Source organism: Lactuca serriola, chromosome 8, assembly GCF_051521515.1.
Source record: "Lactuca serriola cultivar US96UC23 chromosome 8, Lser_US96UC23_V15, whole genome shotgun sequence".
Taxonomy (NCBI): domain Eukaryota; kingdom Viridiplantae; phylum Streptophyta; class Magnoliopsida; order Asterales; family Asteraceae; genus Lactuca; species Lactuca serriola.
Genome location: NC_136415.1, coordinates 102,205,428 through 102,222,639, shown reverse-complemented (window position 1 = coordinate 102,222,639; position 17,212 = coordinate 102,205,428).

The following is a 17,212-nucleotide window of genomic DNA, read 5'->3' as shown; positions in this document are numbered from 1 at the left end:
GTCACATCGATGAGGTATTGACGTAGAAATTTTTTAAAATTAACTATATAAATATGGATTTTGTCCTGATTTTATAATATTTGATTGTAGAACTAGTTGATGCATCGAGGAGTGATGTTTACCTTTTATTTTCTACGAAAAAACCAAAATTTACAAGTGTAAAACCCACAACCTAATTTTGTTAGTGTTAAATATATGAGGCCATAAAATTTAACAGAAAATTTACACGACGTGATTACAACCACATCTACTATTACAACTAGGGTGAGCAAAAACCGAACCGCAAACCAAAAAAACCGCATAAACCAAAACCGAAATGAAAACCGATGGTGCAGTTTTAGTTTTATAAAAACCGAAAATATTCGGTGCGGTGCGGTTTCTAGTCTTTCAAAAACTGCAAAAAACAAACACACACACACACACACACACATATATATATATATATATATATATATATATATATATATATATATATATATATATATATATATATATATATATTCATTGTTGATATTTGTAATAATCAATAACTTATGATAATTAAAATTTCTATAAATATAAGTATTTATCTTATCTATTGTATGATGATTGTATATTTTTAAACATACATTTAATGATATTTACAATAACAAATATTATGACATTTTCTAATATTTAAATATGAAGAATATTAGTGATGATAGTATCATTTTTATAACTACATTAATTGATATTATTGCATGTACACGTGAAACAAATATTATATTAAATTCATATTATGTTCAAGCATTAGAAACATGCTAGTTGAGTAGTTATTTAATTTGATTTCAAACCAAGAGATGGTGGTATCGGTTTATTTCCAAAAAATGATTAGCACTCCTCATCAGAGTCAAAGTAACTCATCGAGTTACTTGAGTAGTAAAAAAGCAAAACGAAAACAAAAAAAAATAACAAAAAACCGCAAAAAAACCTGAACCGCATAAAAACCGAATGACGCGGTTTCTAAATTTCAAAAACCGAAATTGCGGTTTTCGATTCGGTTTTGGTCAAAAACCGCACTGAACCACACCATACTCCCCCCTAATTTCAACATTTAAAATGTTTTTAACTAGTCGGCCAAATTCATAAGTTGGGAATAAGGAATTGGCGATTAGAAATTTTTCATCAAACAACTTTTTGTTAGAATTGTTTTGTGTGTGTGTATATATATATATATATATATATATATATATATATATATATATATATATATATATATATATATATATAATTTGCGAAAATGCAAATAATTTGCGAAAACTTGAAAATAACGAAAACTCATGACATTGTGCCACTTCAAACTTATATTTTGGACAAGAATTCATCCAAATTTTGAACTATATGGTAATAATTGATGATACACAATAAATTGTTTCATATTAACAAAACATGTGTTTTTTTACATTTTTATTATGAAAACTTGAATTTAAAAGTGGTTAACGACGTGAAAAAAAAACGATTGTTAAAACCACCTTTAAATCTATATTACAATAACTAACTCTCATATAAACTTATTATCTTTGATTTATTGCTAATGAATTCAATTTCTAAATTATATATGTTTGATTTTTATAAGACAAAATTTGATTTCTCATTTTCACAAACTATTTATGTTTTCAAATGAACCTACTTTTATATATATATATATATATATATATATATATATATATATATATATATATATATATATATATTGCTGCAAAGCTCTTCTACATACCGAAGTGAGTATATACATGGTTTAAAGTGATTATTTATATATGAATATTATTTGTTCTGTCTTTCCGGTACACTTGAGCGCTTAAACGACAAATTTGTATCATGTGATAATAAACTTATATTTATATTCACATATTAATATTAAGTTTTTTCGTCGCGCAGGTATGCGAGAGGTTTTTGAATAAAAAAATATGTAGCCCGAATTTGTTCTCACGTTTTAGGTTTATAATTGATCTCATTTGAATATATATATATATATATATATATATATATATATATATATATATATATATATATAGAGAGAGAGAGAGAGAGAGAGAGAGAGAGAGAGGTTTAAAATTTGACAAAAGAAAGAAAAAAAAAGTTTAAATGGGGGGTGGTTTGGTAAAAGGTTAGATACAATGAGTATGAAGGAGGGTGAGTTGGAGAAGGTTTAGGGGTAGGTTAGCGATTTCCCAATTATTGCATCCCTTTCTATCTTAAAATTTTAAAATAATTATAGAAAAGTTACAAAATAGTTTTTCAATTATTAATCAGTTTGTAGGTTTAATTAGTTAAGACTTTGCAAGGGCATTTTTGGTAATACATTAAATATTAGCTTCAAAATATTAAATTATTGATCTCCATCTTATACCTAATATATATTTTTAGGCTCGTAATTTTTTACGATTAAGAAATGAATGTCCTGATTACATGATTTATATATTTAATATGAGATAATGATTTAAAAAGGTAATATATTTTTTATTTTATATATATATTTGGTTTGATGAGTTATTTATTTTTTTTACATTTTTTTGTTTGTTTATATTTGATCATTCAACTTGTTTAACTATATAGATTCAATAATTTTGATCGACTACTCCACGTAAACCGAAAAAAATGACTTAATGGGGGTAATATATATTTCTCACCTTATACGCATTTAGTGTTGGTTATTTTGATAACCAAAACATAAACACGGAAGCTTTAGATCTTAATTTCGAATCTGATTAAAAGAAAACTTAAACATGAAAGAACGAATAATACATGTTTCATTATGATATTCAGATCTGAAGAGTTGGGTTGGTTTTTCAGTTGGTCTCAAGAACTCTTTCTAAAATCCCTATGCAAACCCTAAACGAATATAGATGTGTATTTCATGTATTGTCGATATGTTTTCTAATCATGTATTTATATAAATGGAGATATAACTGAATGTGAGAGATATTAGTGATTTAGGAGATCTTGAGTCAAACCAGAAACTCAACATATAAGATAAACATGGTAAGTGTATATCTTCATTTATTAATAAAATTGGTCCATCAACAATTTTATATTAACAATTTTATATAGTTTCCATATAATATAAAATTAATGATAACATTATTTATATACATTTATTAGTGGTCTCAAAATATCTTATAATATCCTACTGGACCGTATATATATATATATATATATATATATATATATATATATATATATATATATATATATATATATATATATATATGTTCACTTGAGATTAAAAAAAAATAAAGATCTTGAGATTCAACCTCAGCCACAAATTTCTCATTTGTCACTCTAATGCTCCAGCATACCGGCAACAACAGTGTATGCCTAATCATAAATTATTATATGGCAGAGAGGTATTATCATATAGGATTATACATATTTATACGTATATGCCTAATCATAAATGATTATACATATATGTATATTCACAGATTGAGTAATTATAAATAATTATGACAGTTGGTAGCAGAAGAGGTGGTGGTGACAAAGGTGGTGATGGTATAAGTAATGGAGGTGATTGTGGTGGGGTCAACTGGTGTCAGAGGTAGTGGTAGTGGTGGTGGCAGTGGCGGTTATGGTGGTGGGGATGGTGGCGGAGGAGAAAGGAACAGGCGGCACAGTGTAATCATTTATGATTATACCAGGCTTGTCGTGCCGGTACGTCGGGGGGTTAGATCGGCAAACGTGAAGTACATGGCTGAGGTTGAATCTCAAGATCTCTATTTTATTTTTAATCTCAACGGAACCTATATATATATATATATATATATATATATATATATATATATATATATATATATATAAGCACTTTAATGAATGTTATCATAGTATTGGTACCTGTTGTGACATGTGCTTAGGCTGCTGAGTCTTCTGTGTTGGATCCAGATCAGAGATTTGGAGGTGGTGCCATCAACAGGTTTCCGACAAGATACCTAAGTTATAGTCATAACAAAGTCGTTAGTGTTGCCCCAGGGACTGTACGACGGGAGCAAGCTCCGGCGATCAAGTTAGATCGGTTAGTAGAGATAAGATGGTTCTCCCTAGCCGGAGAGAACCATCTTGGTGTGTGGGGTGAAAGTTTGGCCATGGAGGCTCTAAGTTAGAGAATGCGACTAGAAGCTCTAGGGTTTCAGATCCCTCCTCATGGAGGAGATCATGTTCTATTTATATGGGATAATTAGGTTTAGGGAGAGTAAGGTCAGGCCTTAGGCCAACCCAACTCAGGCCCAACTAGCATGGAGTCGGGTAAGGCCTCTTAGGGTCGACAGTCGAGCGCTAGGAGCGGGTTATTGGATTAGACCGACATGTTTAGGGAAAGGTTATGAGTCTTTGAAGCCTATTGGTTGTATCCTCGCATCAATTTTTCTTAAGTGATGTGTATGATCAGTTCTTGTTATCACTAAGTAAATGTGCACACCCTCTTTTTGAAATGTTATCAAGCTTGAGTAATCTTCGACACAAAAATGGGCCCATAACAAAAGCTAATTGTTGGGGTGTAATTATCCACTTAGAGTTAGATCATATTGCCATCGTCGTTGCTGTGTCGTATTCTTTTTTTTTCCTTGCTGTAGGCGTAAGAGTGGCACGAATTGTACGTGTTCCAAGTCTGGGGGATGGGCCTCCTATCTTGTGCTTCTAAGACGCAAGCTCTGTTCTGGTGCATCTCCATTATCCGGACGATAGGCCAGAGTTGTCTAGGCCATGCTAATGGACCTGACATCAACATGTCCTCCTGATGATAGCATATAGAGCGAGGATGCTATATGAATATGCAACTTGGATGTCGTGACGTTTCTATCGTGTCTTGGTGGGATGTCACAAATTAATACATAGTCTGTTTTGCATGAGCATTGATAGCCATCTTCAAGGTGGTTCTTGCACGGGCTATACCTAGCTGATTTCCACCCAGCCTGATATAGCTAACGTAGGTAGTTGTATCAGACTATGGTGTATATGACAAGGTTGTTATAAGAATATGCAACGAGGTTGTTTTCATGATAATCGACAAACAAGATTGTTGCCAAGAGCCCGAAAATAGTGACACTGAGGGATTGTAAGTAGCAAGGTTGCTATCGTGATATCATTCTTTGTTGAAGAGTAACATTGTCATAATAAGATGTAATGTATGAAATGCCTTATTGGTCGTCTGAGCATAGGAAGGCCATGCAATTATAAGAGAAGAAACACCAAATGTGTGGTGCTAAACATGTCATAAGCTTGTGACACGTGCCTTACAGTGCACGGCGACACGTAGGGATGTCAGCCCCCCTCCCCCCCCCTGTGGGACCCCGATACCGTACCAGACTAATTTTTTAAAAAAACTGGGAGCGGGAGCAGGAGCAGGGACATAATTAAACTTCGTTTAGTTTCGGGACCGGGGTCAGGAGTCGGTATTTCCATCCCGTACTCCCGCGGGGGACCCCGGTTGTACATTTATGTAAAAAAATGTATATTTAATATAAAATACATATACAAAATAGATTTTCTAATTTTAGGTTTAGGTTAGGTTTCACTTTCCCGTTTCCAATTAATGGATATTGAAGATGTAGTGAACTGATCATATATTTTTGGAGATGTAAGTATTTTATATTTGCAATGTTGGGTTTGTCGTATTTTATATTTGTAAGATTGTTGGAATTGTCGTTTTGTAATGTTGGATTCGTAATGTTGGATTTTTAATTTTTTAGTGTCTAAAAGATTAGGTTTTAAGCTTTTAAAGTTATTAAAAACATTCTTTTTAGCCTAAAACAAAGCAGTTTTTTAGCAAAAAAATCGAATTTTAAGCCTATAAACCTGGGAAACTGGGGGAACAGGGGCAGGACCGGGGGTGATGGAGGTAACCGAGGGCGGGACCGGGGGCTATGTAAGCGGGGGATCCAGGGGCAGGGGCAACAACTGATTTCGGGGGCGGGGACCGGGGCAGCTATTTCCGCTCCCGTTTGGTCCCGTTGACATTCCTAGGCCGACACGCAACATATATTGCGCGGCTTAGCAGAATGGACCAAGCTTAGATGACAACAATCATGGAGATGTCATGCGGGAGAGTGTTGCCTGGGAAAGATTGGGATTAGCAGCCAATGATCATGAATGCATCACACAGAATGGCATCGTGTGGAAATAGATCAGGCTTAGCAGCCAACAACTGCGAATATGTCACACGAAATGACATCGTGTGGAAATGGATCAGCAAAGGTTGTGAGCCTTCAAGCCTTGTTTGCGGAACACGTCATGATAGTGGGGTTAGGCTAAGAGGTCAAGCGACTCAAGGCGAAGGATGTGAACCTTATGATCCTTATAGGCGGAGCATGCCATAGTAATGGAGTTGGGTAGAGAAGCTAAGCAGCTCAAGCCAAAGGTTATGTCTAAATCTTGCAAGCAGAGCTTGCTACTATAATGGAGTTGGTTTAAGTAACCAAACGACCCAAGGCAAGGGTTATGAACCTTCTGAACCTTTAGCAAGATTGGGCTTAACAACCTTCAATTTATGTGCCTGGTCCAGGTAGTTGGTTCAACCAGAATATAACGACACTTGATGCTTTGCTACAACATTGGTTGTAGTGAAAACTGGTGCCTCACTGTCTTGGGCTATATATAATGCAAATGGTTTGATAGAAACATGATTTGTGTAACAATGGTAGTGTTATGCACTAAGAGGAAGTCGAGATCACAATGATACTATTTGCCAAGAGCTAAAGCTATTGAGAGCTAGACAACAAGGTTGTTGAGAGTCAGGCAACGCAACTACTGAGAGCTTGTGTAGTGAGATTGCCAGGAGCCGGTAAACACGACTGCTGAGAGATGAGAAGAGAGATTGCCAAGAACTGGTTAGCTTTACTTCTGAGAGTTGTGTAGCGAGATTACATGGGGCTGGTCGACACAGATGTCGAGAGTTGGACAAAAGGACTGCCAAGAACTAGTCAATGCAGCTACTGGGATCCAGGAAACACTGTCGTTGAGGGTCGGGCCTTGAAGTTGCTCCTTCATTTATAACACTAATGTCTTCCCGAGGATGCATAATCATATACAACGTTCACTTGTTATGTAGTTTAGCTCTTTACTTGAAATAGAGTTAACACTCCTACATAGTGTTGTGTGGCTTGTTCACAACTTGATAGTGATAAAAAAGATAATGTTTTGGCAATTTTGTTGTGAGAATGGTTGTATTGGAGATTGGTATCTCATTAAACCTCACCATTTTTGTAGGTGCTTTTCTAGTATTAGGTACTATATTGGCTAAACCTGAGCTGTTTTGTGTGCATTGGCTTGTGCTCGCACATTTGAGCGTTGTTCGTTTGTGCATGCCATTGCGAATAATAATAGTAAGTTATCTAGCTCCATACTATGTAAATAATAGTAAGATAAATACATGATAATGGCAGTAAAGAGTATACAAGCATATGTTTTGGAAATTGTTCACAACATGTGCCTTTGTGTAAGTTTGTAAGGTAAAATAATTGTATATTTGGTAAAAAATGCTTTAGTAGTATGCAATCAATGGCTAAGCACCAATGATAGTTAAATGGTTTGATTAAATCGAAAACTATTTGCCAATTTAGTTATCAAAATCTGGCATCTTTGCATATGAAAGTAAGATGTTATGGTAAAAAGATTTTCTACTATGTATAGTGATGGGTTTTGAGCATTCTAAAACTTCCTAAGTGTACATGTAACCCTAATAACCTTGGATCTATGTTTGTCTAATTATCATGCAAAGTTGAATTCCAAGGTTATATTCCTATCTAGCATACATGGGGAACATTTTTAACTTGAATGAAAGATAGAATAACATACCTTGTTGTTGCTTATGATCCTTGAAACCTTGTGAGCCTAGCACGCTAAGTGTGATGCCTCAAATGCTTCACACAACACCAAATGCAAAAGGAGTAAACTTTTTGAGAGAATACACACTTGAAAAATCGGCCTAGCCCTCACTTGTTCTTGTGTTGCTAATTTTGGTGGAGAATGGGTTCCTTATATAGTGTTGACACATCTAGGGTTACACCATGTAAACCCTAATGTGTCATGACTCTTCATTTCCATGACCCATGGGTTTGTAACTCCCATGGAGCATCCATGGAGTATCCTATGGGTTTAACCCAACTTGATAATCCATGGAGCCTCTTAGCCTACTATACAAGTTATGGATGATTTACATAATCAACTCATATATTTAATTAGGTATCTTTTGATCACTTAACTAATTCTAAATTAATTCTTGATCAAACTAATTAAATAATATTATTAATATATTAGAACTTATAATATATTAAGAAACCATAAGTGTTATTTCTCTCACTTTAGTTTATCCAATTGCATGGTGCCATGCAACCCAAATGGACCATGCCGGTGATGGGTTTTAGCCATAAGAACTTTCCTATGTGCGCATGCAAAACCCTATTGCTTGGATCTAGGCTTTCTAATAAACATGCTTTGAATCCAAGACTTCTAATTTACTAATTAGGTTAAACAAGAACATTAAAACAGATCTAGAATCATACCTTTGAGTTCCTTGTTGATCTTGAGGTCTTGGAGCTTCTAGAGTCACAAATGTCACTCCTCTAATGGCTTACAAACACCAAAGCAAGGAGGATGATTTGGGAGAGAGGAGAGGGGAGGAATTCGACCAGAGTTCTCTTGCTTTTTCAGAAGTGTCGAATTCCCTATGCCATGGGGTCTATTTATACTTGTAGATTCCTTAATGATTACAGATAAGTCCCTATCAGATAATCTTCTCTTAAGGCTATCCAAATCCATTCCTAGATAAGCATATGGACGATTTTAGCTTTCCTAAAGCTCTTAGAATCCGTCCAAAGTATATCCAAATGGATTTACAGTTTAAAGCTTAACTATCAAACAATTGACAGTTTATACCCCTTTATTTAATTAATCTCTTTAAGTCACCAAATTAATTCTAATTAATTCTATGACTTATATTAATCAAATAACAATATATTATTCATTATATTATTCACATAATATATTAATAATATTTACTCTCTCTTAATAAATCATCCTATCAAGTTGCTATGATGAAGGCAACCCAAAAGGACCATGCACAACCGGATATAGTTACAGCCTTAGACACTATTCCAACAGTCTCCCACTTGGATAAGTCTAGTAACTATACAAGTACAATTCGGTTTGCAATCATAGCTCTCAAAGACGTTGTCAACTCTGATCTAATCAATCTTGTCCTTTAGATAAGGGAACGTACAGTCCTCTGTTAGATATCATGCTGACAATCCTATGGAATGGTTAGTCAAGCATTTAGGTTTCTCGATCTCTGATTTATTCGACATAGAACTTAATCGAACACATCAATTCAGTTCTGACCGGGCCCGACACATAAGTCAAATCAAATCATCGAGCGGCCGAGATATCGCTTTTACCTTCTTAGATAAAAGTTACAGATAAACTTCGACTTATATGCATTTACTTATTCATTAACCAACTATACACAACAATACGTTTTATAACACCAAGTTACTGATGCGTTTTCGCATTATCAATGTACAATCAATTAACAAATAATAAACCATATATCTAGGTTTTAAGACTATATGATATTATCGTCTTGCGATCACCTTCTATATCGTATTCCACAAGGTGATTCCAGCAAGCGCGGGTTTATTCCAATGCTCAAAACTAGTTCATAAGCACTCATGAACGTTGTAGCAATCCTTTGCTATGTCTAACACCATTTAGACATTCTACACACCAATTCATGACAATCTTCTTTCATATCTACTCCCAACATATGAACGATTGTGGACTATTTGAATAATTCGATTATTCCTAATAAACTCAATTATTCTGGAAGTCAAAACATGCAAAGTGAAACAATAGCTAAACAATTAACATAAGATAGTATCATTACTCATAAATAAAACTCCTTTATTTAATCATCAAATGTCAATTTACATTTATCTATTACACGTTTCTAATACTATCTAATCTATGCTAATATCATCCTTCAGCCCAATACTCCTAGCATGCTGTAAGTGCTTAACCCTACTCAGTCCCTTCGTAAGCGGATCTGCTGGGTTATCTTCTGATGATATCCTCTTTACTACGAGTTGTCCTTCTTCTACACGATGTCTGATGAAGTGATATTTTCTGTCGATATGTCTTGATCTACCATGATCCCTTGGTTCCTTGGTTAAGGCAACCGCACCTTCGTTATCACAGAAAATCTCCATTGGCTCCTTTATGGCAGGTACGACTCCAAGATCACTGATGAAGTTCTTTAGCCATATTGCCTCCTTCGACGCTTCGCTCGCTGCAATGTACTCTGATTCGCACGTTGAATCAGCTACGGTTTCCTGCTTGGAACTTTTCCATGTCATTGCTCCTCCATTTAGGGTAAAGACCCAGCCCGACTGCGAACGGTAGTTGTCCCTGTCGGTTTGAAAACTGGCGTCACTATACCCTCGCACCTTCAAGTCATCACTTCCTCCGAGGACTAAGAACCATTCCTTCGTCCTCCGAAGGTACTTAAGGATATTCTTCACCGCTATCCAATGGGCTTTGCCAGGGTTCCCTTGATATCTGCTAACCATGCTCAAAGCGAAGGCTACATCAGGGCGAGTACAAGTCATGGCGTACATGATTGAGCCAACTGCGGAAGCGTATGGTACTCGGCTCATTTCTGATATCTCAGCTTCGGTACTCGGACTTTGAGTCTTACTCAATTTGGCATTACTTTGTATTGGTAATTCTCCCTTCTTTGAGTTTTCCATACTAAAACGTTTCAGTACCTTCTCCAAGTAAGTGTTCTGACTAAGTCCAATTAGTCTCTTACTTCTTTCTCTCACTATCCTTATTCCCAAAATGTAAGAAGCTTCTCCGAGGTCCTTCATAGCGAAGCACTTCCCGAGCCAGGACTTAACTTCCTACAGAGTCGGGATGTCATTTCCTATGAGCAATATGTCATCAACATATAGGACGAGAAAGCTTACTATACTCCCACTGGCTTTGACATATACACAAGACTCGTCTTCGCTTCGTACAAATCCAAACTCTTTGACTTTCTCATCGAAGCAAAGATTCCATCTGCGAGACGCTTGTTTAAGTCCATAAATGGACTTTTCAAGCTTACACACTCTATTCGGATGCTTCGGATCCACAAACCCTTCGGGCTGAGCCATGTACACATCCTCAGCCAGCTTCCCATTAAGGAAAGCGGTCTTGACATCCATTTGCCAAATCTCATAATCATGAAATGCGGCAATTGCTAACATCACTCTAATAGATTTAATCTTCGCAACTGGTGAGAAGGTCTCATCATAGTCAACTCCAGGAGTTTGAGTAAAGCCTTTCGCAACCAATCGCGCTTTATATGTGTGTACGTTTCCATCCACGTCGGTCTTCTTCTTGAAGATCCATTTGCACCCAACGGTCTTACGTCCGGGCACAAAATCAACCAAATTCCAAACTTGGTTATCATACATGGATTGGATCTCGCTATCCATTGCCTCTTTCCATTTTGCAGACTCCGGGCCTGCCATGGCTTCCTTATAGCTATTAGGTTCATCAAGATTTACTAGTGTTCCATCACTAATATACGTGTCCCCTTCGGTAGTAATATGAAAACCATAAAACTGGGGTAGAACTCTAACTCTATCGGAACGTCTAAGAGGTAAGGATTCGTCAATCGGTTCAACCGGAGTTTCCTCCTCGGGTTGAGTGCCAGCGGTAGAGGTTCCTTCATCTATCGACTCTTGAATCTCTTCAAGTTCGATTTTCCTCCCACTGTCTCCTTGGCTTATGAGTTCTCGCTCTCGGAAAACTCCTCTCCTTGCAACGAAGACAACATTGTCCTTCGGTCTATAGAAGAGATATCCAAAGGATGTCTGCGGGTAGCCGATGAAAATACATCGCTCACTTCGAGGTTCAAGCTTGTCGTGAGCATCTCGTCTTACGAAAGCCTCGCAACCCCAAACCTTAATATGTGCCAACGAGGGAGCTTTCCCTGTCCACATCTCGTGAGGTGTTTTGGCAACCTTCTTAGTAGGGACTCGGTTAAGGATATGGGCGGCAGTCTCTAAGGCATACCCCCAAAAAGAGATTGGTAGTGAAGCACGACTCATCATAGAGCGAACCATATCCAATAAGGTTCGATTACGCCTTTCTGCCACACCATTTAACTGCGGTGTCCTAGAGGCGTCAATTGCGAAACTATTCCACACTCCTTGAGATAATCGTGGAATTCAAGACTTAGGTACTCTCCTCCTCGATCGGATCGAAGCATCTTGATTTTCCTGCCCAATTGATTCTCCACTTCATTCTTGAACTCTTTGAACTTTTCAAAGGTGTCTGACTTTTGCTTGATTAAGTAGATATACCCATATCTACTATAGTCATCGGTAAAAGTCACATAGAAGCGGTTCCCATCCTTCGTGGTTGATCTAAACGGTCCACATACATCGGTATGTATTAGGTCCAATAGACCCTCGCCCCTTTCACAAGTACTTGTGAAGGGCGACTTAGTCATCTTTCCAAGCAAACAAGACTCGCATGTGTCATCTTCCCTAAGGTCGAATGACTCCAACACTCCATCCTTTTGGAGTTGGGCTATGCGTTTCTTGTTGACATGTCCAAGACGACAATGCCACAAGGAAGCTTTATCCATACTAGTGGAAGAATCAATATTCAAGACATCATTTCCTAAGTTATCAACAATCATAACGGTTTCATATATTCCATTATATGGTATAGCTTCAAAGTAAAAGACACCATTTAGATAAGCCAAAATAGAACCATTCTCATTATTAAAAGAAAATCTAAATCCTTGTCTATATAAACCATGAAATGAAATGATGTTTCTTGCCATTTCTGGCGAATAGCAACAATTGTTCAAATCTAAAACTAAACTATTCCTAAGCACTAAGGAGTACACTCCAATCTTGGTCACAGGCGACGATCTTCTGTTCCCCATGATTAGATTGATCCTTCCTTGCTCCACATCCCTACTTCTTCTTAGTCCCTGCACATTAGAACAAATGTGATAACCACAACCGGTATCAAGAACCCAAGAAATAGCACGATTAGAATCGTTAGATTTGATTGTATATATACCTGCGAAAGATGGCTTGATCTTTCCTTCTTTGATTGCTTGCAGGTAATCCGGGCAGCTTCTCTTCCAATGTCCTATCTTGTGGCAGTGGTGGCACTCTGCCTCCTTCGGGTTAGAGCAGGGCTTGGCGGGATCAACTTTGGTCCCACTAGAAGAGGCACCATCTCGGGCTTTCACCTTGCGATGGTTCTTGGATGAAGCTTTCCTCTTCTTTCCCTTCCCTTGTCCAATAGCCAAGACAGGAGCAGCGGGCGGATTGGGAGTGGGTGCAACAGACTTGTCCTTGAAGTTGCTCTCAGCAACCCTCAAGAGACCTTGGAGCTTGCTTAGGGTGACCTCTTCTTTGTTCATGTGGTAGGTCATCCTAAATTGGTTGTACATCGAAGGCAAAGAGTGAAGCACCATGTCGATCGCCAAGTCTTCACCGAAGTCAACATTTAACTTGCGGAGGCGGTCAACATACCTTTGCATCTTTTGCAAGTGCACGGTAAGTGATTCTCCATGACCCATCTTCGCGGAAATCATGTTAGTGAAAATCTCGTACCTCTCTTGTCTCGCGTTTTGGTGGTACCTCTCCAATAAGTCTTGATGCATCTCGTACGGGTACATGTCCTCGTAGGACTTTTGGAATTCGGAGTTCATGGTGGCGATCATGATGCAATGTACCTTCGTTGCATCTCGCTCATGAGTTTCAAAGGCGGTGATTTCGGCGGGAGTAGCAATTTCGGGGTTGATTTTCTCGAGATTCTCATCGAGGACATACTCCTTATCCTCATAGCGAGCAATGGTGCGAATGTATCTTATCCATTCGCTAAAGTTCGTTCCATCGAAGGTGACCTTTTGGCAAAGGCTCATCAATGTGAAAGAACTAGCAGCAGCGTTGTTTGCGTTTGACATCTACAATTAGAAAAGGACAAAGATAGATTAGAATAAGAATCCCTAATTATCACCCAATAAGAAAATTAGGGCTAGGATCCAACAATAACATTTACATACTAGAAAAGGGATGCCGTAATCTAACATGCAAATAAATTGAAGGTAAGTGAATGACGATTCACTAATTCTCCATCAAAAGCTTACACTATTAGTCCTAAGTGTTTTTTTTGAGAATTCCTAGGTTCGGATGAGATTCATTGAATCTATTCAATGGCATGTTTAAATCTCGATATGCCCCTCTTGTTTGTGACTGGGATGCCGAGGATCACAAAGCGGGTGTGAATTACCATGCAAATTCACATGGCGCCTTCATTGTAACAATCACCTATTCGACGTGCCGGTAAACCACACACGCTCCATCGAACTATGATAAACAACGAATCACCCTTTGCCACCTTCGCTTAGAACCAATTAGTGTGCCGGTAAACCACACACGCTCCACCAACATCTTAGCAAGGTGCAAAGTGTAATTTCATGGGATTGCATCAATTCACTTTTCCTAAAGTAACTAGGATTGGGAAATTTTTTTTTTTTTTTAAATGTGTGTAGTTACTTTGTATTTCTTATTATACTTTTAATGAGAGGATGAGGTTTCCCTATCCTACCCGTTCAGCTAACGACCCTCCACCAATCAAGCAAGCGGTGGGTGTGAGTGTACACCCATTAAGCGCCATTTTATAGGCCGCAACCTTATACCCACCTTATAGACCGGCTTCGTGAATGAGGCCTACTAACGGTAAGACTAGCATTTAGTTATACATATATATTATTCTAGTAATATCATATTAGTATAGGGTTGTATTTTAAAACTTTTAAAATCTAGGGTTTGAAATTTAAGTTGTCTAAATTAAAGCTTTTAATCACAAAAGTAAATTTCAAAACATGAGGGTAGGTTTTAAACATTTAAAACATGGAGGATCAAATAACAAATAATTCCAATTAACAATTAATATCCTAATTATCTATATTTGATTTATTCAAGATTTCTTTTTAAGATAATTACCAAAATAATTAAAATAATTAATTAATTATCATATAAGGAAATTAAATATTTAATTAGTTGATAATTACCCTTAACTAGATCAAGATAATAGTCATATTTATCAGAAAAACGAATTAATGTTGATCTAATTAGTTTATGGTAAGTTAAGATAAGATAAACACAAAGAAATCCCGAATCTGGCCATTCCTGACGCCTGGACTCGCCGAGTGCACAAATGGACTCGCCGAGTCAGGCCTACTCGCCGAGTCCACTTTGAGACTCGCCGAGTCCATGACTCAGAAACCAAAAATTCGAATTTTGCAGGTTTGTTTCAGTTAATCAAGCAACAATTTACAGAAAACCAACCTGGCTCTGATACCACTGATGGGTTTTAGCCATAAGAACTTTCCTATGTGCGCATGCAAAACCCTATTGCTTGGATCTAGGCTTTCTAATAAACATGCTTTGAATCCAAGACTTCTAATTTACTAATTAGGTTAAACAAGAACATTAAAACAGATCTAGAATCATACCTTTGAGTTCCTTGTTGATCTTGAGGTCTTGGAGCTTCTAGAGTCACAAATGTCACTCCTCTAATGGCTTACAAACACCAAAGCAAGGAGGATGATTTGGGAGAGAGGAGAGGGGAGGAATTCGACCAGAGTTCTCTTGCTTTTTCAGAAGTGTCGAATTCCCTATGCCATGGGGTCTATTTATACTTGTAGATTCCTTAATGATTACAGATAAGTCCCTATCAGATAATCTTCTCTTAAGGCTATCCAAATCCATTCCTAGATAAGCATATGGACGATTTTAGCTTTCCTAAAGCTCTTAGAATCCGTCCAAAGTATATCCAAATGGATTTACAGTTTAAAGCTTAACTATCAAACAATTGACAGTTTATACCCCTTTATTTAATTAATCTCTTTAAGTCACCAAATTAATTCTAATTAATTCTATGACTTATATTAATCAAATAACAATATATTATTCATTATATTATTCACATAATATATTAATAATATTTACTCTCTCTTAATAAATCATCCTATCAAGTTGCTATGATGAAGGCAACCCAAAAGGACCATGCACAACCGGATATAGTTACAGCCTTAGACACTATTCCAACAGCCGGGTCGCGTCAAGTACATACCAGAAATAGTTATAGACTTAGACACCTTATCCAACAGTCTCCCACTTGGATAAGTCTAATAAATATAACTGCAAGTATGACTTCAGGAACCAATCGGCAATCGTAGCTCTTTCAAGGTCTCTCAGAACTGAGAAGATGTTGATACACCATTTAAGATAAGTGATCATATAATCCTCTGTTCTAGATATTAGCCGGACAATTACATGGAACAATGTCTTACTTATTGTCCAGCAGTTTGTTTCCCAATTTCCGATTTGTTTGACAAAGAACTTAATTGAACACATCAACTTAGTTTTGACTGGGCCCGGTACATAGGTCAAAACAAAATCATCGAGGGGCCCGGATATCAGCTTCTAATCCAAGAGGAACAGATAAACTTTGACTCATATGTTTGTTCTACTACTCATTGAATTATACACAAGAGCACATTTTATAACATCGAGTTACCAATGCGTTTTCGTATAATCAATGCATAACCAACTCATAAGTAACAAATCATATCTCTAGGTTTGAAGACTTATATGATATTACCGTCTCACGATCACTCGAGATAAATTCCATGAAGTGATTCCAGTGAGCGTGGGTTGAGTCCAATGCTCAGAACTTATGAGCACTCATGAATGTTGTAGCCATGTCCAACAACTTAGACCTCTGCAACCAATCATGACAGTCTTGATTCATACTTACTTCCAACATATGACCGACTGTGGAGGTTCGAATAATATGATATACCAAACATAATTATTTTGTAAGTCAAAACATGCAAAAGAAATATAGTAAATGATCGACAAGAGATAGCAACACTTTACTCCTAAATAAAACACCTTTTATTCATCATCTAATGTCAATTACACTTTACAAATTTCAAGGTTATCTAACTACTAAATCTAATATCATCCTTCATCCCTATGCTCCGAGCATGCTGGAGATGCTTAACCCGAGTCAGTCCCTTCATGAGGGGATCTACTGGATTCTCATCCGATGATACCCTCTTTGTCACGAGGAGTCCTTCTTCTATTAGATGTCTGATGAAATGGTATTTTCTGTCGATGTG